This window comes from Oncorhynchus clarkii, chromosome 12 (assembly GCF_045791955.1).
Source record: "Oncorhynchus clarkii lewisi isolate Uvic-CL-2024 chromosome 12, UVic_Ocla_1.0, whole genome shotgun sequence".
In the NCBI taxonomy this organism is placed as follows: Eukaryota; Metazoa; Chordata; class Actinopteri; order Salmoniformes; family Salmonidae; genus Oncorhynchus; species Oncorhynchus clarkii.
The window spans coordinates 6,996,152-7,021,527 of NC_092158.1; the positions used below are offsets into that span (position 1 = coordinate 6,996,152).

Sequence of the window (25,376 nt, forward strand, 5' to 3'; positions counted from 1 at the left end):
AACCTCCAGTCTAACACTGCAGTGAGATCCCAGCATAACCTCCAGTCTAACACTGCAGTGAGATCCCAGCATAACCTCCAGTCTAACACTGCAGTGAGATCCCAACCCTGGGCCCCCAGCATAACCTCCAGTCTAACACTGCAGTGAGATCCCAGCATAACCTCCATGAGATCCCACCCCTGGGCCCCCAGCATAACCTCCAGTCTAACACTGCAGTGAGATCCCAACCCTGGGCCCCCAGCATAACCTCCAGTCTAACACTGCAGTGAGATCCCAGCATAACCTCCAGTCTAACACTGCAGTGAAATCCCACCCCTGGGCCCCCAGCATAACCTCCAGTCTAACACTGCAGTGAGATCCCAACCCTGGGCCCCCAGCATAACCTCCAGTCTAACACTGCAGTGAGATCAGTTAGTTAGCTGTAACAGCTGTCAAACCAATACGTCACTAAAACCACAGTACATTTTTGTCCTTCCAAGTCTGATTTCTAAGAGGACATTGTTGTGTAATAACGTGTTTCCATCCTGTATCAGTCTCAGTAATTTAACCAATAACTCAGTTACAATGCCAGTTACAAGGCCAGTTACAAGGCCATTATTTTACATTGATGTTCAGAACAAGATATTGGTTGAACAACAACGGTTGATGCTGCTAGTACAGGAAAGTACACTCTTCGTAAAAGGGTTCTACGGCTGTCTCCGTAGGACCACCCTTAAAGGGTTCTACATGGAACCCAAAAAGTGTACTCCAAAGAGTTATCCTATGGGGACAGCCGAATAACTCTTTCCGGTTCTAGATAGCACCTTTTTTCCCCTAAGAGCGTAGTATGGACGGCAGGATTGTGTGATCAACAACAACACCACCAACACCAACAACACCATCAACAACACATTCCATTCCGTGTGGAAGATATGACATTAGTCCTCAACTAAATCCCAAGTTTCCTCCTAAGGTTTCTCAGTAACCACACTAACAACACCAACACCACCAAAACCAACAACACCAACACCACTAACAACACCACCACCACCAACAACACCAACACCACCAACACCAACAACACCACCAAGAACAACATCACCAACACCACCAACAACACTACCAACACCACCAATAACAACACCACCAAGAACAACACCACCAACAACAACACCACCAACAACACTACCAACACCACCAATAACAACACCACCAAGAACAAAAACACCAACAACAGCAACACCACCAACAGCAACACCACCAACACCACAACAACAACAACACCAACAACATAACATCTCACCTCTAAGAATGCTTCATAGACATACAGCCAGTTCTTCAGTATTAACCGGTCTCTATGAACATACCTAAGATATATCACTGCCACTGTGACGTCTGATTGGGTAGGGTTGGTTAGGGGAGGGAACACCACACCCTGTAGGGGAGTGGACTGGAGTTCTCTGATCTGCCTGAGGTGCTCTGCTCTGTCTATGACTGTGACTCATCTGTGTGGTATTTAGTTCTAGATATTCTGAAACTGCAACCTATTCCCTACATAGTACACTACATTTGATCAGAGCTAATGGGCCCTGGTCTAAAATAGTGCACTTTATAGGGAATAGGGTGCACTTTCAGACCCTAGAGAGTGGCTCCTGAACCCTGACCCTACTCCCTGAGGCTCCTGAACCCTGACCCTACTCCCTACTCTTAGTTTTAAAGGTGCAGTAAAACACAGGGTACACGCTGGCCCTCAAGAGAACACATCTTTCCCCCCAGTATTCCACGATGGCGATGGCATTGCGACTTAAAAAGCATCTCTGTCAAAGCATAGTTGTTACATTTTAGCAGGCATTCTCATGCAGAGCGACTAGGGTTAAGTGCCTTGCTCAAGTGCACGTCAACAGTTTTTTTCACTTAGTCGTCTCGGAGATTTGAACCAACGACCTATTCGGTTAATGGCCCAACGCTCCAACGCTCTCTACTGAGAAGGAGAGAGAAAAAAAATGGCTTTCCGCTGGATGAACTCTATGGAACCATGGTAACAGAGTTTAACGAAGCAATGAAGGCATGGAAGATCACAGAACAGAGAGGCATCGCTCAGGTTGATCATTAAACTGGTGCTGCTAGGGAACCACTCCCTCACGCACAGCACAGGACGTCAACCCCTGATAAGGGGTGGCAGGGTAGCCCAGTGGTTAGAGTGTAGAGGCGGCAGGTAGCCTAGTGGTTAGAGTGTAGAGGTGGCAGGGTAGCCCAGTGGTTAGAGTGTAGAGGTGGCAGGGTAGCCCAGTGGTTAGAGTGTAGAAGCGGCAGGTAGCCTAGTGGTTAGAGTGTAGAGGCGGCAGGTAGCCTAGTGGTTAGAGTGTAGAGGTGGTAGGGTAGCCTAGTGGTTAGAGTGTAGAGGTGGCAGGGTAGCCCAGTGGTTAGAGTGTAGAGGTGGCAGGGTAGCCCAGTGGTTAGAGTGTAGAAGCGGCAGGTAGCCTAGTGGTTAGAGTGTAGAGGCGGCAGGTAGCCTAGTGGTTAGAGTGTAGAGGTGGCAGGGTAGCCCAGTGGTTAGAGTGTAGAGGTGGCAGGGTAGCCCAGTGGTTAGAGTGTAGAAGCGGCAGGTAGCCTAGTGGTTAGAGTGTAGAGGCGGCAGGTAGCCTAGTGGTTAGAGTGTAGAGGTGGTAGGGTAGCCTAGTGGTTAGAGTGTAGAGGTGGTAGGGTAGGCTAGTGGTTAGAGTGTAGAGGTGGCAGGTAGCCTAGTGGTTAGAGTGTAGAGGTGGCAGGGAGCCTAGTGGTTAGAGTGTAGAGGTGGTAGGGTAGCCTAGTGGTTAGAGTGTAGAGGCAGCAGGTAGTCTAGTGGTTAGAGTGTAGAGGCGGCAGGTAGCCTAGTGGTTAGAGTGTAGAGGTGGTAGGGTAGCCTAGTGGTTAGAGTGTAGAGGCAGCAGGTAGCCTAGTGGTTAGAGTGTAGAGGTGGCAGGTAGCCTAGTGGTTAGAGTGTAGAGGTGGTAGGGTAGCCTAGTGGTTAGAGAGTAGAGGCAGCAGGTAGTCTAGTGGTTAGAGTGTAGAGGCAGCAGGTAGTCTAGTGGTTTGAGTGTAGAGGTGGTAGGGTAGCCTAGTGGTTAGAGTGTAGAGGTGGCAGGGTAGCCCAGTGGTTAGAGTGTAGAGGTGGCAGGGTAGCCCAGTGGTTAGAGTGTAGAAGCGGCAGGTAGCCTAGTGGTTAGAGTGTAGAGGTGGTAGGGTAGCCTAGTGGTTAGAGTGTAGAGGTGGTAGGGTAGGCTAGTGGTTAGAGTGTAGAGGTGGTAGGGTAGCCTAGTGGTTAGAGTGTAGAAGCGGCAGGTAGCCTAGTGGTTAGAGTGTAGAGGCGGCAGGTAGCCTAGTGGTTAGAGTGTAGAGGTGGTAGGGTAGCCTAGTGGTTAGAGTGTAGAGGTGGCAGGTAGTCTAGTGGTTAGAGTGTAGAGGCAGCAGGTAGCCTAGTGGTTAGAGTGTAGAGGTGGTAGGGTAGCCTAGTGGTTAGAGTGTAGAGGCAGCAGGTAGTCTAGTGGTTAGAGTGTAGAGGCAGCAGGTAGCCTAGTGGTTAGAGTGTAGAGGTGGCAGGTAGCCTAGTGGTTAGAGTGTAGAGGTGGCAGGTAGTCTAGTGGTTAGAGTGTAGAGGCGGCAGGTAGTCTAGTGGTTAGAGTGTAGAGGTGGCAGGTAGCCTAGTGGTTAGAGTGTAGAGGTGGTAGGGTAGCCTAGTGGTTAGAGTGTAGAGGTGGTAGGGTAGCCTAGTGGTTAGAGTGTAGAGGTGGTAGGGTAGCCTAGTGGTTAGAGTGTAGAGGCAGCAGGTAGTCTAGTGGTTAGAGTGTAGAGGCAGCAGGTAGCCTAGTGGTTAGAGTGTAGAGGTGGCAGGTAGCCTAGTGGTTAGAGTGTAGAGGTGGCAGGTAGTCTAGTGGTTAGAGTGTAGAGGTGGCAGGTAGCCTAGTGGTTAGAGTGTAGAGGTGGCAGGTAGCCTAGTGGTTAGAGTGTAGAGGTGGCAGGTAGCCTAGTGGTTAGAGTGTAGAGGTGGCAGGTAGCCTAGTGGTTAGAGTGTAGAGGCGGCAGGTAGCCTAGTGGTTAGAGTGTAGAGGTGGCAGGTAGACTAGTGGTTAGAGTGTAGAGGAGGCAGGTAGCCTAGTGGTTAGAGTGTAGAGGTGGCAGGTAGACTAGTGGTTAGAGTGTAGAGGAGGCAGGTAGACTAGTGGTTAGAGTGTAGAGGTGGCAGGTAGCCTAGTGGTTAGAGTGTAGAGGAGGCAGGTAGCCTAGTGGTTAGAGTGTAGAGGAGGCAGGTAGCCTAGTGGTTAGAGTGTAGAGGCGGCAGGTAGTCTAGTGGTTAGATTGTAGAGGCGGCAGGTAGCCTAGTGGTTAGAGTGTAGAGGCGGCAGGTAGTCTAGTGGTTAGAGTGTAGAGGAGGCAGGTAGCCTAGTGGTTAGAGTGTAGAGGCGGCAGGTAGTCTAGTGGTTAGAGTGTAGAGGTGGCAGGTAGCCTAGTGGTTAGAGTGTAGAGGTGGCAGGGTAGACTAGTGGTTAGAGTGTAGAGGTGGCAGGTAGCCTAGTGGTTAGAGTGTAGAGGTGGTAGGTAGCCTAGTGGTTAGAGTGTAGAGGTGGCAGGTAGCCTAGTGGTTAGAGTGTAGAGGTGGCAGGTAGCCTAAGTGGTTAGAGTGTAGAGGTGGTAGGTAGCCTAGTGGTTAGAGTGTAGAGGTGGCAGGGTAGACTAGTGGTTAGAGAGTAGAGGTGGTAGGTAGCCTAGTGGTTAGAGTGTAGAGGTGGTAGGTAGCCTAGTGGTTAGAGTGTAGAGGAGGCAGGTAGCCTAGTGGTTAGAGTGTAGAGGTGGCAGGTAGCCTAGTGGTTAGAGTGTAGAGGTGGTAGGTAGCCTAGTGGTTAGAGTGTAGAGGTGGCAGGGTAGACTAGTGGTTAGAGTGTAGAGGTGGTAGGTAGCCTAGTGGTTAGAGTGTAGAGGTGGTAGGTAGCCTAGTGGTTAGAGTGTAGAGGTGGTAGGTAGACTAGTGGTTAGAGTGTAGAGGTGGTAGGTAGCCTAGTGGTTAGAGTGTAGAGGTGGTAGGTAGCCTAGTGGTTAGAGTGTAGAGGTGGTAGGTAGCCTAGTGGTTAGAGTGTAGAGGCGGCAGGTAGCCTAGTGGTTAGAGTGTAGAGGCGGCAGGTAGTCTAGTGGTTAGAGTGTACAGGCAGCAGGTAGCCTAGTGGTTAGAGTGTAGAGGTGGTAGGTAGCCTAGTGGTTAGAGTGTATAGGTGGTAGGTAGCCTAGTGGTTAGAGTAGCAACCGGAAGGTTGCAAGTTCAAAAGCCCTGAGCTGGCAAGTCTGTCAGCTAGCAACTTACCTTGGCTTACTGCATTCGCGTAACAGGCGAATTTGTGGAGTGCAATGTAATCAGGTGGTTAGAGCGTTGGACTAGTTAACTGTAAGGTTGCAAGATTGAATCCCTGGGCTGACAAGGTAAAACTCTGTCGTTCTGCCCCTGAACAGGCAGTTAACCCACTGTTCCTGGGCCATCATTGAAAATAAGAATTTGTTCTTAACTGACTTGCCTAGTAAAATAAAGGTCAAATTAAAAAAATAAAGATTAAACACTTCAACCAACCGACAGCGCACGTCGCTCTCACTTCAAGACTACGGCTATCTATGTGCCGGTATGATAGCTTTTAATTTTTTATTTTTTTAATAGTATCTTTGAGACTCAAAAAACATAGGTAATGGCATCGTGTCAAACACAGTTCACATCTTAACAATCAGAGGGGAAATCCAACCCTCTTCACTGGATCCAATCCAAACGTCCTTTTATGGGAAATCTGGTGTGTTAGATGAAATCAGATGAAGGATTTGTTGTTGACTCCATTTGAAGAGGTGCCGCTAATAGTTTGGAACGTAGTGACTCTTTATAACAGGACAACTATTTATCTTCATTAAAAGACAAACAAACAAACAAACAAACAAACGAAGGGGCAGAAATCAGAAGAGTCAGGGGTCTATCCCCTAACAAGTGCAGACACATGATTACAAAGCTGAGAGCTCCACAGACCGTTTCATGTTCAGGAGTGTTGCTATTCTCTTGAAGTCTTTAAAGATCCTGAGGAAAGATGGCCTCGTCTAGTAAGACAGACACCCTCTAGGTACACAGAGAGACACATGGCAGAGTCTAGACTCTCTAGACAGATCTAGTGCTTCTTGTATGTGTAGACGATGCCAGGTCTCGGGTCTGTGCAGGGTTGGGCACTATCACCTCCTTCCTCTCCTCTTTCTCCCCCCATCCTCCACTCCTCCTCCCATCCTCCAAAGGGCCCTATGTTCCTCCAGGAACCATGACGATTAAGGGCCCTACGTCCCTCCAGGAACCATGACGATTAAGGGCCCTATGTCCCTCCGGGAACCATGACAATTAAGGGCCCTATGTCCCTCCAGGAACCATGACGATTAAGGGCCCTACGTCCCTCCAGGAACCATGACGATTAAGTAACTAGGAAAATAAGTATGTTCAAAGTGTACAATAAACAATATGAGGGAGGTGTGGTTCAAACTCCTTCTCTACATATCAGCCCAGCAGACACACTCATTCTCTACATACCAGCCCAGCAGACACCCTCATTCTCTACATACCAATCGACACCCTCATTCTCTACATACCAGTCCAGCAGACACCCTCCTTCTCTACATACCAGTCGATACCCTCCTTCTCTACAGACCAGCCCAGTTGACACGCTCATTCTCTACATACCAGCCCAGCTGACAGAGAGATGGTTGATGAGTTGTCTATACCGTTATTACCACCCCTATCATTACCATCACATTACAATGAAGTCTGTGAAATGAGCAAAACCGGTTCTGAAGTGAGTTAAACCTATATACAGTATGTCAAAATGTAACAGCAAAACTCAAACCCATCCACTTGTCATGGCCAGAAGCAAGAAAACAAACCTAAGACAGGCAGTGTTAGAGATCGTTATGTCCCTCTGGGAACCATGACGATTAAGGACCCTATGTCCCTCCGGGAACCATGACGATTAAGGACCCTATGTCCCTCCGGGAACCATGACGATTAAGGACCCTATGTCCCTCCGGGAACCATGACGATTAAGGGCCCTATGTCCCTCCAGGAACCATGACGATTAAGGGTCCTATGTCCCTCCGGGAACCATGACGATTAAGGGTCCTATGTCCCTCCGGGAACCATGACGATTAAGGGCCCTATGTCCCTCCGGGAACCATGACGATTAAGGGCCCTATGTCCCTCCGGGAACCATGACGATTAAGGGCCCTATGTCCCTCCGGGAACCATGACGATTAAGGGCCCTATGTCCCTCCGGGAACCATGACGATTAAGGGCCCTATGTCCCTCCGGGAACCATGACGATTAAGGGCCCTATGTCCCTCCGGGAACCATGACGATTAAGGGCCCTATGTCCCTCCGGGAACCATGACGATTAAGGGCCCTATGTCCCTCCGGGAACCATGACGATTAAGGGCCCTATGTCCCTCCGGGAACCATGACGATTAAGGGCCCTATGTCCCTCCGGGAACCATGACGATTAAGGGCCCTATGTCCCTCCGGGAACCATGACGATTAAGGGCCCTATGTCCCTCCAGGAACCATGACGATTAAGGGCCCTATGTCCCTCCGGGAACCATGACGATTAAGGGCCCTATGTCCCTCCGGGAACCATGACGATTAAGGGCCCTATGTCCCTCCGGGAACCATGACGATTAAGGGCCCTACGTCCCTCCGGGAACCATTTATTTATTTTTTATTTTATTTCACCTTTATTTAACCAGGTAGGCTAGTTGAGAACACCTTTATTTAACCAGGGAGGCTAGTTGAGAACACCTTTATTTAACCAGGGAGGCTAGTTGAGAACACCTTTATTTAACCAGGTAGGCTAGTTGAGAACACCTTTATTTAACCAGGGAGGCTAGTTGAGAACACCTTTATTTAACCAGGTAGGCTAGTTGAGAACAAGTTCTCATTTACAATTGCGACCTGGCCAAGATAAAGCAAAGCAGTTCGACAGATACAACGACACAGAGTTACAGATGGAGTAAAACAAACATACAGTCAATAATACAGTATAAACAAGTCTATATACGATGTGAGCAAATGAGGTGAGATAAGGGAGGTAAAGGCAAAAAAAGGCCATGGTGGCAAAGTAAATAAAATATAGCAAGTAAAACACTGGAATGTTGATTTGCAGTGGAAGAATGTGCAAAGTAGAAATAAAAATAATGGGGTGCAAAGGAGCTAAATAAATAAATAAATTAAATACAGTAGGGAAAGAGGTAGTTGTTTGGGCTAAATTATAGGTGGGCTATGTACAGGTGCAGTAATCTGTGAGCTGCTCTGACAGTTGGTGCTTAAAGCTAGTGAGGGAGATAAGTGTTTCCAGTTTCAGAGATTTTTGTAGTTCGTTCCAGTCATTGGCAGCAGAGAACTGGAAGGAGAGGCGGCCAAAGAAAGAATTGGTTTTGGGGGTGACTAGAGAGATATACCTGCTGGAGAGTGTGCTACAGGTGGGAGATGCAATGGTGACCAGCGAGCTGAGATAAGGGAGGACTTTACCTAGCAGGATCTTGTAGATGACATGGAGCCAGTGGGTTTGGCGACGAGTATGAAGCGAGGGCCAGCCAACGTAACCATGACGATTAAGTAAATAGGAAAATAAGTATGTTCAAAGTGTACAAGAAACAATATGAGGGAGGTGTGGTTCAAACTCCTTCTCTACATACCAGCCCAGCAGACACCCTCATTCTCTACATACCAGTCCAGCAGACACCCTCATTCTCTACATACCAGTCCAGCAGACACCCTCCTTCTCTACATACCAGCCCAGCAGACACCCTCCTTCTCTACATACCAGCCCAGCAGACACCCTCATTCTCTACATACCAGCCCAGCAGACATCCTCATTCTCTACAGAAACACAGAGACTGCCAAAAATAGTTTTTATTCAATGAATTGTGTCCACCCGCACGAGGGTGAAAGTAGTGCACATTATAGGGAATAGGGTGACATTTGGAAAGTAGAATACATACTAGAGGTCGACCGATTAATCAGAATGGCCGATTAATCAGAATGGCCGATTAATTAGGGCCGATTTCAAGTTTTCATAACAATCGGAAATTGGTCTTTTTGGACGACAATTTTGCCAATTTTTTACACCTTTATTTAATCTTTATTTAATCTTTATTTTACTAGGCAAGTCAGTTAAGAACACATTCTTATTTTCAATGACAGCCTAGGAACAGTGGGTTCATTTCCTGTTCAGGGGCAGAACGACAGATTTTTACCTTGTCAGCTCGGGGATTCAATCTTGCAACCTTACAGTTAACTAGTCCAATGCTATAACCACCTGCCTCACGAGGAGCCTGCCTGTTACGCGAATGCAGTAAACCAAGGTAAGTTGCTAGCTAGCATTAAACTTAATGAATCATAATCACTAGTTATAACTACACATGGTTGATGATATGACTAGTTTATCTAGCGTGTCCTGCGTTAAATATAATCGATGCGGTGCGTATCGTTGCTCCAACGTGTACCTAACCATAAACATCAATGCCTTTCTTAAAATCAATACACAGAAGTATATATTTTTAAACCTGCATATTTAGCTAAAAGAAATCCAGGTTAGCAGGCAATATTAACCAGGTGAAATTGTGTCAATTCTCTTGCGTTCATTGCATGCAGAGTCAGGGTATATGCAACAGTTTGGGCCACCTGGCTCATTGCGAACTAATTTGCCAGAATGTTACGTAATTATGACATAACATTGAAGGTTGTGCGATTTAACAAGAATATTTAGGTTTATGGATGCCACCCGTTAGATAAAATCCGGAACAGTTCTGTATTTTACTGAAATAATAAACGTTTTGTTTCGGCCATATTAATGACCTAAGGCTCGTATTTCTGTGTGTTATTATGTTATAATTAAGTCTATGATTTGATAGAGCAGTCTGACTGAGCGATGGTAGGCAGCAGCAGGCTCATAAGCATTCATTCAAACAGCACTTTCGTGCGTTTTGCCAGCAGCTCTGCTGTTTATGACTTCAAGCCTATCAACTCCCGAGATTAGGCTGGTGTAACGATGTGATGTGAAATGGCTAGATAGTTAGCGGGGTGCAGGCTAATAGCGTTTCAAACGTCACTCGCTCTGAGACTTGGAGTAGTTATCCCCCTTGCTCTGCATGGGTAACGCTGCATCGAGGGTGGCTGTTGTCGTTGTGTTCCTGGTTCGAGCCCAGTTAGGAACGAGGAGAGGGACGGAAGCTATACTGTTACACGGGCAATACTAAAGTGGCTATAACAACATCCAATAGTCAAAGGTATATGAAATACAAATGGTATAGAGAGAAATAGTCCTATAAATACTATATTAACTACAACCTAAAACTTCTTACCTGGGAAGATTGAAGACTCGTGTTAAAAGGAACCACCAGCTTTCATATGTTCTCATGTTCTGAGCAAGCACTGTAATTGTACACTTAAAACCACAGGAGGTTGGTGGCACTTTAATTGGGGAGGAGGGGCTCGTGGTAACGGCTGGAGCGGAATCCGTGGAACGGCATCAAACGCGTGGTTTCCATGGTTTCATTATTATGTTCCGTCCTCCCCTCAGCAGCCTCCACTGACTTAAACATGGAAATCCTCTGAACAAGGTGAGATTTATGTTTGTGGTTTTATTTTTCAAATGCTGACATCAGCGCACTTCATGTAAATGAATAGACACCATTGACTGTCGGGAGAACAAAAGGATCCTTGTTTCCCCGGTTGTTCCGTTTTGACAAACAACGTTTTTAGGTTAAATACAGGAGTCCTACCGGGAGTCGTCCTACCGGGAGTTCTACCGGGAGTCCTACCAGGAGTCCTACCAGGGGTCTTACCAGGAGTCCTACCAGGAAGTCCTACCGGGAGTCCTACCGGGAGTCCTACCGGGAGTCCTACCAGGAAATCTTACCAGGAGTCCTACCAGGAAATCTTACCAGGAGTCCTACCAGGAGTCCTACCAGGAGTCCTACCAGGAGTCCTACCAGCTCTCAGTCTCACGTCAAAATTAGATGTTCATCCATGTTTCTCAAAAGTCATATTTCAGAGTTTTTCCAAACGTCAAATTTTGAAGTGTTTATTAAGGTCAAATTCAGGCATTAAATCCAAATTCTTAAAGTTAGGCATTAACTCTGAATGGTTAAGGTAAGGGGTTAAGGTTAGGCATTAACTCTGAATGGTTAAGGTAAGGGGTTAAGGTTAGGCATTAACTCTGAATGGTTAAGGTAAGGGGTTAAGGTTAGGCATTAACTCTGAATGGTTAAGGTAAGGGGTTAAGGTTAGGCATTAACTCTGAATGGTTAAGGTAAGGGGTTAAGGTTAGGCATTAACTCTGAATGGTTAAGGTTAGGGGTTAAGGTTTGTGATTTGGCTTAAAACAAAAATATCAAAAACACCTTTCTATTGCTAGATTTGAACAGGGAACCTTTGGAATCATCAGCAGATGGTTATGCCCATCCACGATCCCTGTCAACGACGCCCTAGCGCCCCGACGCCCTAGCGCTCCGGCCTAGTGCCCCGACGCCCTAGCGCTCCGGCCTAGCGCCACGACGCCCTAGCGCTCCGGCCTAGCGCCACGACGCCCTAGCGCCACGACGCCCTAGCGCCACGACGCCCTAGCGCCACGACGCCCTAGCGCCACGACGCCCTAGCAAGACCCCAAACCTACATGAAGGTAACAACACTCAATGTTGTCCCTAGTGGCCAGTTCCCACGTCATTTCCTAACTTTCTCAGACATGGATGGACATTGAATACTGACTTGTATCATGGGTGGCCTGGCTGAGGAGCAACAACACTACCTCCCAGATGATGATGTGATCATAGAGCAAGTGTTTTTCTCTCTCTCTCTCTCTCTCTCTCTGTCTCTCTCTGTCTCTCTCTGTCTGTCTCTGTCTGTCTCTGTCTGTCTCTGTCTGTCTCTCGTCGTGGGACTCTTTGTGTTTGCATAGTGCAAAGAGTTGAATCATCTAAACCTTGAATAATAACATAAAACTGATCACACAAATCTGATCGATGGTAATGTAGGGTCGGTATGGGGAGGGAGGCGGGTGTTAGCTATATGAAAACTAAACACACAGGTTTAGATGGCAGGGTGGGCTGCTGTGTGAATGGACCCGGATTACGGTCCGACTAACCTGCTCGCCACAGGAGTAACCACTGCGCCACCCGGGAGGCCTGACTAACCTGTTTTAACTCACTAACAGAGTTTATAAAAACCACAAAATTCCTTCTTCAGGAATCAACACAACCTTAAAAAAAATATTCTCACCATACGCTCTGAAAACAACGGTGTTTTGGATTACCATAGGTTGTCCTGAAACACTGTTTACAGCCACTAGGATCTCCAAGCTGTTACTGATGTGGACCTGTACAGACCTACAGTAAGTAGCCTTGTCTGTAGCCTGTTCTGCTCAATGTACTCCAACATGCCTTTAACTGACACAGACTGAAGGTATGTATTTTACAACCATTAATTAACTAAATAACAATGACCAAGGGACCACTCCCTTCCACCTGGTACATGTTAACAACATTTCAAGGAATGAGTGGATGGACACACTGGTAGAGCAACAAGTTTAGCAGCAGGAGCTCTCTGGGAAACAAGTCCTAATCCAGATCTACTGGTCTGTCTACTTCCTTCCTGTGTTGTGTGAAAGAAAAGAAATGCAACAAAATTAAAACGGACGGACGGACGGACGGACGGACGGCTGTTGTTCCTCCCGAAGACTGGCAGCTTCCACCCAGACACTACTGCATGCCTTTCACTGTCTGTTACAATACCGAGAAGACACTGTACCTCTCTTTGAAGGGGAACATCTCCAGGACTACGGTATTATGTATTATATGTATGAAACACTGTAGGGAAGACATGAAGACAGGTAGCCTAGTGGTTAGAGTGTAGAGGCGGCAGATAGACTAGTGGTTAGAGTGTAGAGGCGGCAGGTAGACTAGTAGTTAGAGTGTAGAGGAGGCAGGTAGCCTAGTGGTTAGAGCTTAGAGGCGGCAGGTAGACTAGTGGTTAGAGTGTAGAGGTGGCAGGTAGCCTAGTGGTTAGAACGTAGAGGCGGCAGGTAGACTAGTGGTTAGAGTGTAGAGGTGGCAGGTAGACTAGTGGTTAGAGTGTAGAGGCAGCAGGTAGCCTAGTGGTTAGAGTGTAGAGGCAGCAGGTAGCCTAGTGGTTAGAACGTAGAGGCGGCAGGTAGACTAGTGGTTAGAGTGTAGAGGCAGCAGGTAGCCTAGTGGTTAGAACATATTGGCGGCAGGTAGACTAGTGGTTAGAGTGTAGAGGCGACAGGTAGCCTAGTGGTTAGAACGTAGAGGCGGCAGGTAGACTATTGGTTAGAGTGTAGAGGTGACAGGTAGACTAGTGGTTAGAGTGTAGAGGCAGCAGGTAGCCTAGTGGTTAGAGTGTAGAGGTGGCAGGTAGACTAGTGGTTAGAGTGTAGAGGTGGCAGGGTAGCCTAGTGGTTAGAGTGTAGAGGAGGCAGGTAGCCTAGTGGTTAGAGTGTAGAGGAGGCAGGTAGCCTAGTGGTTAGAGTGTAGAGGTGGCAGGTAGACTAGTGGTTAGAGTGTAGAGGTGGCAGGTAGACTAGTGTTTAGAGTGTTGGGTCAGTAACCAAAAAGTTGCTGGATTGTATCTCCGAGCTGACGAGGTAAAAATGTGTTGTTCTGCCCCTGAACAAGGCAGTTAACCCACTGTTCCCCTGAACAAGGCAGTTAACCCACTGTTCCCCTGAACAAGGCAGTGAACCCACTGTTCCCCTGAACAAGGCAGTGAACCCACTGTTCCCCTGAACAAGGCAGTGAACCCACTGTTCCCCTGAACAAGGCAGTGAACCCACTGTTCCCCTGAACAAGGCAGTGAACCCACTGTTCCCCTGAACAAGGCAGTTAACCCACTGTTCCTAGGTAGCCGGTCAATTGTTAATAAGAATTTGTCCTTAACTGACTTGCCTAGTTAAATAGATATAATAACATATGAAGTTTCACAGAATTATATCATGCGTAATAGTTTAACCATATTTTGTATCCATGTGACCTATTTGGCTATACTGCACATAATTGCCTGTGTTAGCCAATCAGCACTATGTTCGCCAAGCAGCACTGTGTTAGCCAATCAGCACTATGTTAGCCAATCAGCACTATGTTGGCCAAGCGGCACTGTGTTAGCCAATCAGCATTATGTTGGCCAAGCAGCAATGTTTTAGCCAATCAGCACTATGTTGGCCAAGCAGTAATGTGTTAGCCAATCAGCATTATGTTGGCCAAGCAGCAATGTTTTAGCCAATCAGCACTATGTTGGCCAAGCAGTAATGTTAGCCAATCAGCATTGTTAGCCAAGCAGCACTGTGTTAGCCAATTAGCACTGTGTTGGCCAAGCAGCAATGTGTTAGCCAATCAGCACTATGTTAGCCAAGCAGCACTGTGTTAGCCAATCAGCAATGTGTTAGCCAATCAGCACTGTGTTGGCCAAGCAGCAATATGTTGGCCAATCAGCAATATGTTAGCCAATCAGCACTATTTTGGCCAATCAGCACTATTTTGGCCAAGCAGCAATGTTAGCCAATCAGCACTATTTTGGCCAAGCAGCAATGTTAGCCAATCAGCACTATTTTGGCCAAGCAGCAATGTTAGCCAATCAGCACTATTTTGGCCAAGCAGCAATGTTAGCCAATCAGCACTATTTTGGCCAAGCAGCACTGTGTTAGCCAATCAGCACTATTTTGGCCAAGCAGCACTGTGTTAGCCAATCAGCACTGTGTTGGCCAAGCAGCAATATGTTGGCCAATCAGCAATATGCTAGCCAATCAGCACTATATTAGCCAATCAGCACTATTTTGGCCAAGCAGCACTATGTTAGCCAATCAGCACTATTTTGGCCAAGCAGCAATGTGTTAGCCAAGCAGCACTGTGTTAGCCAATCAGCACTGTGTTAGCCAATCAGCACTGTGTTAGCCAATCAGCAATGTGTTGGCCAAGCAGCACTGTGTTGGCCAAGCAGCAATATGTTAGCCAATCAGCATTATGTTAGCCAATCAGCACTATATTAGCCAATCAGCACTATTTTGGCCAAGCAGCACTATGTTAGCCAATCAGCACTATTTTGGCCAAGCAGCAATGTGTTAGCCAATCAGCACTATATTAGCCAATCAGCACTATGTTAGCCAATCAGCACTATTTTGGCCAAGCAGCAATGTGTTAGCCAATCAGCACTATATTAGCCAATCAGCACTATGTTAGCCAATCAGCACTATTTTGGCCAAGCAGCACTGTGTTAGCCAATCAGCACTATTTTGGCCAAGCAGCACTGTGTTAGCCAATCAGCACTATTTTGGCCAAGCAGCACTGTGTTAGCCAATCAGCACTATTTTGGCCAAGCAGCACTGTGTTAGCCAATCAGCACTATTTTGGCCAAGCAGCACTGTGTTAGCCAATCAGTACTATTTTGGCCAAGCAGCACTGTGTTAGCCAATCAGCACTATTTTGGCCAAGCAGCAATGTTAGCCAATCAGCACTATTTTGGCCAAGCAGCACTGTGTTAGCCAATCAGTACTATTTTGGCCAAGCAGCACTGTGTTAGCCAATCAGCACTATTTTGGCCAAGCTGCAATGTTAGCCAATCAGCACTATTTTGGCCAAGCAGCACTGTGTTAGCCAATCAGCACTATTTTGGCCAAGCAGCACTGTGTTAGCCAATCAGCACTATGTTGGCCAATCCGCACTGTGTTAGCCAATCAGCACTATTTTGGCCAAGCAGCACTGTGCTAGCCAATCAGCACTATGTTGGCCAATCCGCACTGTGTTAGCCAATCAGCACTGTGTTAGCCAAGCAGTGGCTTTAGATGTGTATTGTCAGATGATCTTTATTTTAGCTAGTCTATTCGTCGAGGTATTGCGTTATCACTGAGTGCAGAGTACAAGCTATCTAAGGACAAACATGATAACATGAACATAATGTATCGACCCTGGGTTTATAAGAGCGGATATCGACTGCAGCTCGAACATGCTTTTGCAGCACAGTCGATAACGCGCTCGATTTCGGGCTAGAAGGTCGAGGGTTCGAGACCTGCTCCCTGCCTGTTTCATTACGCTAATAATACCCAGGACCTTCCTTCCACACAACATGATCGGCTAAAGTTCATTATGTGACGCTTAAGGCTGTACTTATTAAACAAATGAGCTTGTGTCGAAGGCTGGCGCCAAGGTAAAAGTTGTCATTATACATTACAGATGTCTGGAATGTCAAAACTTCCGTTCTTGTTATAAGCTGGTAAAATCATATTCATATCACATATTTGTAATAACAGCACGTTGCATGTGGTGCGGAAATATAAGCGGAACGTTTTTTTACCGGTTTAAATAATAGACCACTGCGGTCAGAAGAATGGGTTCGTGACATACCTTTTCGTTTACGGTGACAGCGCGCGCGCTCTCAGGTTGAGAAGTAAATAGTAATCCTCGCGCTGCTTCGGGATCAAGTTTGACTTGTGGGTGTTACCGGTAGAAGCGTGCGAGAGGACGAAGGCGTTCTCTAAACACACCTGACGCACACGGGAGAGAATAAATTAGCCTGTTATTCTTCATATGGAACGTGTCATATTGTGATGTGTACGGTAGGTTTAGGCTAGGTGATGTTAGTCTCAAGCATGTCGACATAAAAAATGATTCAGCATCCCACTGAATTCCCCTTGAGGTATTTGGGGAAGTTACTGTGCCCTTCTCAAGGCCTCCCTCCCACAGAAAAAAAAAATGTTGTTTCTCAAAACCATGTTTGGAAATCTGGCTAGTCTCACAGTAATGAGCTATTCCAGGAATGTAAGTATTACTGACGTACCGATTTACTTGGATCTTAGTTTGTTGTTGTTGTTGTTGTTTTAATTCACAGGATTCTCCAATAGTACATTATAAGGAATACACATACAGTGGTGTGAAGTAATTAAGTAAAATAATACAATATATAATTTAATATAAGGAATTTAAAATCATTTATTACTTTTACTTTTCATATATAAGTATATTTTAGCAATTAGATTTACTTTTGATACTTAAGTATTATTATAATTTACACATACAGTGGTGTGAAGTCAAGTAAAATAATATAATATAGTATTATATTAATATAATTATAATTATATTATATAAGTAATTAAGTAAACATACTTTAAAGTACTACTTAAGTAGTATCTCTACTTTACTATTTATATTTTTTGAAAACGTTTACTTTTACTTCACTACATTACTAAATAAACGTATATACTTTTATATTCCATACCTTTTCCCTGACACACAACATGTTTTATGCTTAGCAGGACAGGAACATTGTCCAATTCACGCACTTATCAAGAGAACATCCCTGGTCATCCACACTGCCTCTGATCTGGAGGACTCACTAAACAGAGAACATCCCTGATCATCCCTACTGCCTCTGATCCGGAGGACTCACTAAACAGAGAACGTCCCTGGTCATCCCTACTAGCCTCTGATCTGGAGGACTCACTAAACAGAGAACATCCCTGGTCATCCCTACTGCCTCTGATCTGGAGGACTCACTAAACAGAGAACATCCCTGGTCATCCCTACTGCCTCTGATCTGGAGGACTCACTAAACAGAGAACATCCCTGGTCATCCCTACTGCCTCTGATCTGGAGGACTCACTAAACAGAGAACATCCCTGGTCATCCCTACTGTCTCTGATCTGGAGGACTCACTAAACAGACAACATCCCTGGTTATCCCTACTGCCTCTGATCTGGAGGACTCACTAAACAGAGAACATCCCTGATCATCCCTACTGCCTCTGATCTGGAGGACTCACTAAACAGAGAACATCCCTGGTCATCCCTACTAGCCTCTGATCTGGAGGACTCACTAAACAGAGAACATCCCTGGTCATCCCTACTGCCTCTGATCTGTAGGACTCACTAAACAGAGAACATCCCTGGTCATCTCTACTGCCTCTGATCTGGAGGACTCACTAAACAGAGAACATCCCTGGTCATCTCTACTGCCTCTGATCTGGAGGACTCACTAAACAGAGAACATCCCTGGTCATCTCTACTGCCTCTGATCTGGAGGACTCACTAAACAGAGAACATCCCTGGTCATCTCTACTGCCTCTGATCTGGAGGACTCACTAAACAGAGAACATCCCTGGTCATCTCTACTGCCTCTGATCTGGCAGACTCACTAAATACAAATGCTTCGTTTGTAAATTATGTCTGCGTGGTTGGAGTGTGCCGCTGCCTATCCGTAAATTCAAATGATTAGTTTAATATAAGGAATTTGAAACCATTTATCACGTTTACTTTTACTTTTCATATATAAGTATATTTTAGCAATTAGATTTACTTTTGATACTTAAGTATATTTTCAAACCAAATACTTTTAGACTTTTAGACTCAACTAGTATTTTACTGGGTGACTTTCACTTTTACTTCAGTCATTTTCGATTAATGTATCTTTACTTTATGTATGACAATAGGGCACTTTTCCCACCACTGTACATATGTTGTTTTAACATTCTCTGTCTCTGCAGTACAGTGCTAGCTGGTTTCCATTTGTCACTGGCACTTAGAATACAATAGACGATGTGGCAGTCACACCCAGTCTTTACTAGGTAAGAATACAGATCTCCCTGTAGGCAGTAGACAGCAGCTATTGGTCCTTCTGCTACAGAACTCCCTGTAGACAGCAGCTATTGGTCCTTCTGCTACAGAACTCCCCGTAGACAGCAGCTATTGAGCCTTCTGCTACAGAACTCCCTGTAGACAGCAGCTATTGGGCCTTCTACTACAGAACTCCCTGTAGACAGCAGCTATTGGTCCTTGTGCTACAGAACTCCCTGTAGACAGCAGCTATTGGGCCTTCTACTACAGAACTCCCTGTAGACAGCAGCTATTGGTCCTTCTGCTACAGAACTCACTGTAGACAGCAGCTATTGGTCCTTCTGCTACAGAACTCCCTGTAGACAGCAGCTATTGGGCCTTCTACTACAGAACTCCCTGTAGACAGCAGCTATTGGTCCCTCTGCTACAGAACTCCCTGTAGACAGCAGCTATTGGGCCTTCTACTACAGAACTCCCTGTAGACAGCAGCTATTGGTCCTTCTGCTACAGAACTCCCTGTAGACAGCAGCTATTGGTCCCTCTGCTACAGAACTCCCTGTAGACAGCAGCTATTGGGCCTTCTACTACAGAACTCCCTGTAGACAGCAGCTATTGGTCCTTCTGCTACAGAACTCCCTGTAGACAGCAGCTATTGGGCCTTCTACTACAGAACTCCCTTTACACAGCAGCTATTGGTCCTTCTACTACAGATCTCCCTTTAGACAGCAGCTATTTGGCCTTCTAGTCAGTGTTGTAGACATTATTCAGATAAGGTATGTCTCATCTGGCTAAACATAAAGCTAGAAGACAGGCTGAAGCATGCAGCCAAGGAGATCTGGGTTGTCACTTTATCATTCACTACACCAAGGTTCCCATTCCGGGGGCTTAAGGTTGAGGAGAGGGAGGGGCCTGGGTGGCCAAGCAGCATTATTACACTGTTATGGCGTCTCGCTGAGGAGGTGTGTATGTGCGTGTGTATGTGTATCATAGCATGCCAGAGATAGGAGTGCCACCTGATAAAACCTTTCGTCAACCTACTGTTGGGAAAGGGGGAAAAGGTTAAACCTAGTTAGTTGTACAACTGAATGCGTTCAACTGAAGTGTGTCTTCCGCATTTCACCCAATCCTTCTGAATCAGAGAGGTGTGGATGGCTGCCTTAATCGACATTCAGGTCTACGGGCACCCGGGGAGCAGTGGGTTAACTGCCTGGCTCAAGGGCAGAACGACAGCTTTTTACATTGTCAGCTCGGGGATTGGATCCAGCAACCTTTCGGGTTACTGACCCAACACTCCTACCCACCAGAAGTGAAGTGGCATAAACCTCTGGTGATTGTGAAATATTTTAGCAGACACTAATGGTTCCTACTCTGAACTCATTAGACTATTTACACTCTTATTTGTCTTGCCAAAAAAACTTTCATATTCGGTCACAAATTCTTAAAGCTGGTATATAACAACGTAGTCAAAAACGTATAGGCAACCCTTGTTCAATATACAAATAAATTATTATGCAGTATGATTTAAAAGTTGATTTAAAATTGAAGTGTCAAGCCTGCTCCCGCTCCCCCTCTCTGGTGCTCGAGGTCGCCAAGCTGCCCATCATTACGCACACCTGTCACCATCATTACGCGCACCAGCGCTTCATTGGAATCACCTGGACTCCATCACTTTATTGACGGCCTCCTCTATATCTGTATGTTCCTCAGTTTGATCCCCGTGTCAGCATTAATGCCGTTTTGTTCCCCCTGTCCAGACGCTGTTCTTGTTTTGTTTCATGTCCGTTATTTATTAAATATTCACTCCCCGTCATAAAATGGTACATTCAGGGTGACGACAACGTAAGATGAAAAATGAACACACTTTTTTTTCTTTGGATTCACTTCAGTGACTGATAGACTAGCATCGTTATGTTAGCTGTAGAACATCTCATGACTCAATGATGACTCATTCATTTCCCATTGTACAGAGGGATGGTTCAGACAAGAGTGGCTCATGCGAAAGTGTACTCGTCAACAGATGACTCAACTCCAACCAGAGAGATGATGTCATCCCGAATGTACCTGCATGGGAAACAGAGAGGATGTTACCCCTATGTACCTGCATGGGAAACAGAGAGGACGTTACCCCTATGTACCTGCATGGGAAACAGAGAGGACTTTACCCCTATGTACCAGCATGGGAAACAGAGTGGACGTTACCCCTATGTACCTGCATGGGAAACAGAGAGGACGTTACCCCTATATACCTGCATGGGAAACAGAGAGGACGTTACCCTTATGTACCTGCATGGGAAACAGAGAGGACTTTACCCCTATGTACCTGCATAGGGAATAGAGAGGACGTTACCCCTATGTACCTGCATGGGAAACAGAGAGGACGTTACCCCTATGTACCTGCATGGAGTAAACTGTAGTATAAAACTGTAGTTTATTGTAAAATACTGTACTACACACTGTAGTATCCCTCGATCATCTGTAGTATTTACTAAATAATGTTGTAGTATACTGTAGAATACTATTGTACATGCTACAGTAATGTCCGTAAAAACACCACCGTTTTTTAAAACTATAGCACTGTAAATACTACACTATTTAATTTGCATATACCCTGCCCGTTCCCCTCCCACATATCCTAATTTGTGCCACCCGTAAGTGAGGAACTTACACGCCAAGTATAGAGCACACTGTGTTCAATACATGTTATAGAAAAGAACAGAAGTGCTGAACTATCCGAATCCTTGTCCGACCCACCTACTGATCTACCTACCTACTGATCTACCTACTGATCTACCTACTGATCTACCTACCTACTGACTGACTGACCTACCTACCTACCCACCTACCTACCTACTGACTGACTGACCCACCTACTGACCTACCCACCTACCCACCTACCTACCTACCTACCTACCCACCTACTGACCTACCCACCTACCTACCTACCTACCCACCTACTGATCTACCTACTGACCTACCTACTGATCTACCTACCTACTGACCTACCCACCTACCCACCTACCTACCTACCCACCTACTGATCTACCTACCTACTGACCTACCCACCTACCTACCTACCTACCTACCCACCTACTGATCTACCTACTGATCTACCTACTGATCTACCTACTGATCTACCTACCTACCCACCTACCTACCTACTGACTGACTGACCCACCTACTGACCTACCCACCTACCCACCTACCTACCTACCTACCTACCCACCTACTGACCTACCCACCTACCTACCTACCTACCCACCTACTGATCTACCTACTGACCTACCTACTGATCTACCTACCTACTGACCTACCCACCTACCCACCTACCTACCTACCCACCTACTGATCTACCTACCTACTGACCTACCCACCTACCTACCTACCTACCTACCCACCTACTGATCTACCTACTGACCTACCTACTGATCTACCTACCTACTGACCTACCCACCTACCTACCTACCTACCTACCCACCTACTGATCTACCTACTGACCTACCTACTGATCTACCTACCTACTGACCTACCTACTGATCTACCTACCTACTGATCTACCTACCTACCTACCTACTGATCTACCTACCTACCTACCTACTGATCTACCTACCTACCGACCTACCGACTGACCTACCTACTGACTGACTGACTGACTGACCTACCTACCCACCTACCTACCTACCTACCTACCTACCTACCTACCTACCTACCTACTGATCTACCTACCTACTGACTGACTGACCTACCTACCTACCTACTGACTGACTGACCTACCTACCTTACTGACTGACTGACTGACTGACTGACCTACCTACCTACCTACCTACCTACTGACTGACTGACTGACCTACCTACTGACTGACCTACCTACCTACTGACTGACTGACCTACCTACCTACCTACCTACTGACTGACTGACTGACCTACCTACCTACTGACTGACTGACTGACCTACCTACCTACCGACTGACTGACCTACCTACCTACCCACCTACCTACCTACCTACTGACTGACTTACCTACCTACTGACTGACTGAGTGACCTACCTACCTACCTACTGACTGACTGACCTACCTACCTACTGACTGACTGACCTACCTACCTACTGACTGACTGACTGACCTACCTACCTACTGACTGACTGACCTACCTACCTACTGACTGACTGACTACCTACCTACTGACTGACTGACCTACCTACCTACTGACTGACTGACCTACCTACCTACTGACTGACTGACCTACCTACCTACTGACTGACTGACCTACCTACCTACCTACCCACCTACCTACCTACTGACTGACTGACCCACCTACCTACCTACTGACTGACTAACCTACCTACTGACTGACTGACCTACCTACCTACTCACTGACTGACCCACCTACCTACTGACTGACTGACCTACCTACCTACCTACCTACCTACCTACCTACCTACTGATATACCTACCTACTGACTGACTGACCTACCTACCTACTCACTGACTGACCCACCTACCTACTGACTGACTGACCTACCTACCTACCTACCTACTGATATACCTACCTACTGACTGACTGACCTACCTTCCTACCCGCCTACCTACCTGGGCCGTACACCTACCTACTGACCTACTGTCTAACTGGGCTTTCTGCATTGCGTCCCGCCCACCTCCCACCAACTACCTCTTGTTCACCTAATACCTTTTTTTCACTATTGGTTAGAGCCTGTAAGTAAGCATTTCACTGTGAGGTCTACTACACCTGTTGTATTCAGCATTTCACTGTGAGGTCTACTACACCTGTTGTATTCAGCATTTCACTGTAAGGTCTACTACACCTGTTGTATTTAGCATTTCACTGTAAGGTCTACCTACACCTGTTGTATTCAGCATTTCACTGTGAGGTCTACTACACCTGTTGTATTCAGCATTTCACTGTAAGGTCTACTACACCTGTTGTATTCAGCATTTCACTGTAAGGTCTACTACACCTGTTGTATTCAGCATTTCACTGTGAGGTCTACTACACCTGTTGTATTCAGCATTTCACTGTAAGGTCTACTACACCTGTTGTATTCAGCATTTCACTGTAAGGTCTACTACACCTGTTGTATTCAGCATTTCACTGTGAGGTCTACTACACCTGTTGTATTCAGCATTTCACTGTAAGGTCTACCTACACCTGTTGTATTCAGCATTTCACTGTAAGGTCTACTACACCTGTTGTATTCAGCATTTCACTGTAAGGTCTACTACACCTGTTGTATTCAGTATTTCACTGTAAGGTCTACTACACCTGTTGTATTCAGCATTTCACTGTAAGGTCTACTACACCTGTTGTACTCAGCATTTCACTGTAAGGTCTACTGCACCTGTTGTATTCAGCATTTCACTGTGAGGTCTACTACACCTGTTGTATTCAGCATTTCACTGTAAGGTCTACTACACCTGTTGTATTCAGCATTTCACTGTAAGGTCTACTACACCTGTTGTATTCAGCATTTCACTGTAAGGTCTACTACACCTGTTGTATTTAGCATTTCACTGTAAGGTCTACTACACCTGTTGTATTTAGCATTTCACTGTAAGGTCTACTACACCTGTTGTATTCAGCATTTCACTGTGAGGTCTACTACACCTGTTGTATTCAGCATTTCACTGTAAGGTCTACTACACCTGTTGTATTCAGAATTTCACTGTAAGGTCTACTACACCTGTTGTATTCAGCATTTCACTGTAAGGTATACTACACCTGTTGTATTCAGCATTTCACTGTGAGGTCTACTACACCTGTTGTATTCAGCATTTCACTGTGAGGTCTACTACACCTGTTGTATTCAGCATTTCACTGTAAGGTCTACTACACCTGTTGTATTCAGCATTTCACTGTAAGGTCTACTACACCTGTTGGTTAGAGCCTGTAAGTAAGCATTTCACTGCAAGGTCTGTTGTATTCGGCGCAAGTGACAAATAAACTTTGATTTGATTTAAGAACAAATTCTTATTTTACAATGAAGGCCTATCCCATCCAATGTGTGCGCCACCCTATGGGACTCCCAATCACGGCCAGATGTGATACAGCCTAGATTTGAACCAGGGACTGTAGTGACACCTCTTGCACTGAGATGCAGTGCATTAGACTGCTGCACCACTCGGGAGCCGTTCAGCCCTACTGCTTTCTAAATCCATTTTTCAACTGTTGAAAATAATGTATCTTTGCAGGACAAGGATTATCTTAACTTTCAAGAATGTCTGAATTGCTTCGCCTCCCGTCTCTGGTTGGCTGGATGCAGGTTTCACCATCCAATCATTTCAAATCTAGGCTACAGGAATGCAGGTTTCAACACACTATGGGTTGCTATTTCCCAATTTTCCCACATTAGGGGAAACACAGGGGATTTTTCATAGACTGCCCCCCCCCCCCCCCCCAAAAAAAATAAACATTTACTTGTTGCTTAGTAGTGCATTTCACACTGCTTTTTGGATTTATATTTGGATTGTAGGGCTCATATGAATGTCTTGCTTAATATTGTTTATGTGTCATTGTTGCAAATCAACTGCACTATACTTTAATAACATTTAAACTTCAACTTTGCCTAGCTTTGCTACAGTCTATGTGAATGAGTGTTAGCATTTTTAGCTAAACAACTGCATTATACTTTAATAACATTTAAATTTCAACTTTGCCTAGCTTTGCTACAGTCTATGTGAATGAGTGTTAGCATTTTTAGCTAAACAACTGCATTATACTTTAATAACATTTAAACT

At 45.9% G+C, this 25,376-nt stretch overlaps 1 protein-coding gene and 1 long non-coding RNA gene across 4 annotated transcripts in view; one reads left to right on the forward strand and one right to left on the reverse strand.

Moving 5' to 3' along the window:
- The window catches only part of LOC139422666 (myosin heavy chain, embryonic smooth muscle isoform-like), a 60,598-nt gene extending 43,882 nt beyond the window's left edge, over window positions 1-16,716 (reverse strand). The window contains exon 1 of one of the 3 annotated variants that reach the window (XM_071173842.1): window positions 16,423-16,716. The gene's annotated coding sequence lies outside the window, so the exon portion shown is untranslated. Of the gene's footprint in view, window positions 1-1,282; window positions 1,395-16,422 lie in introns of those variants that run through there. The other 2 variants (XM_071173844.1, XM_071173843.1) reach the window with 2 other exon arrangements.
- LOC139422672 (uncharacterized) overlaps window positions 1-25,376 on the forward strand; it is a 1,300,889-nt gene that overhangs the window by 45,683 nt on the left and 1,229,830 nt on the right. The window lies entirely within an intron of this gene.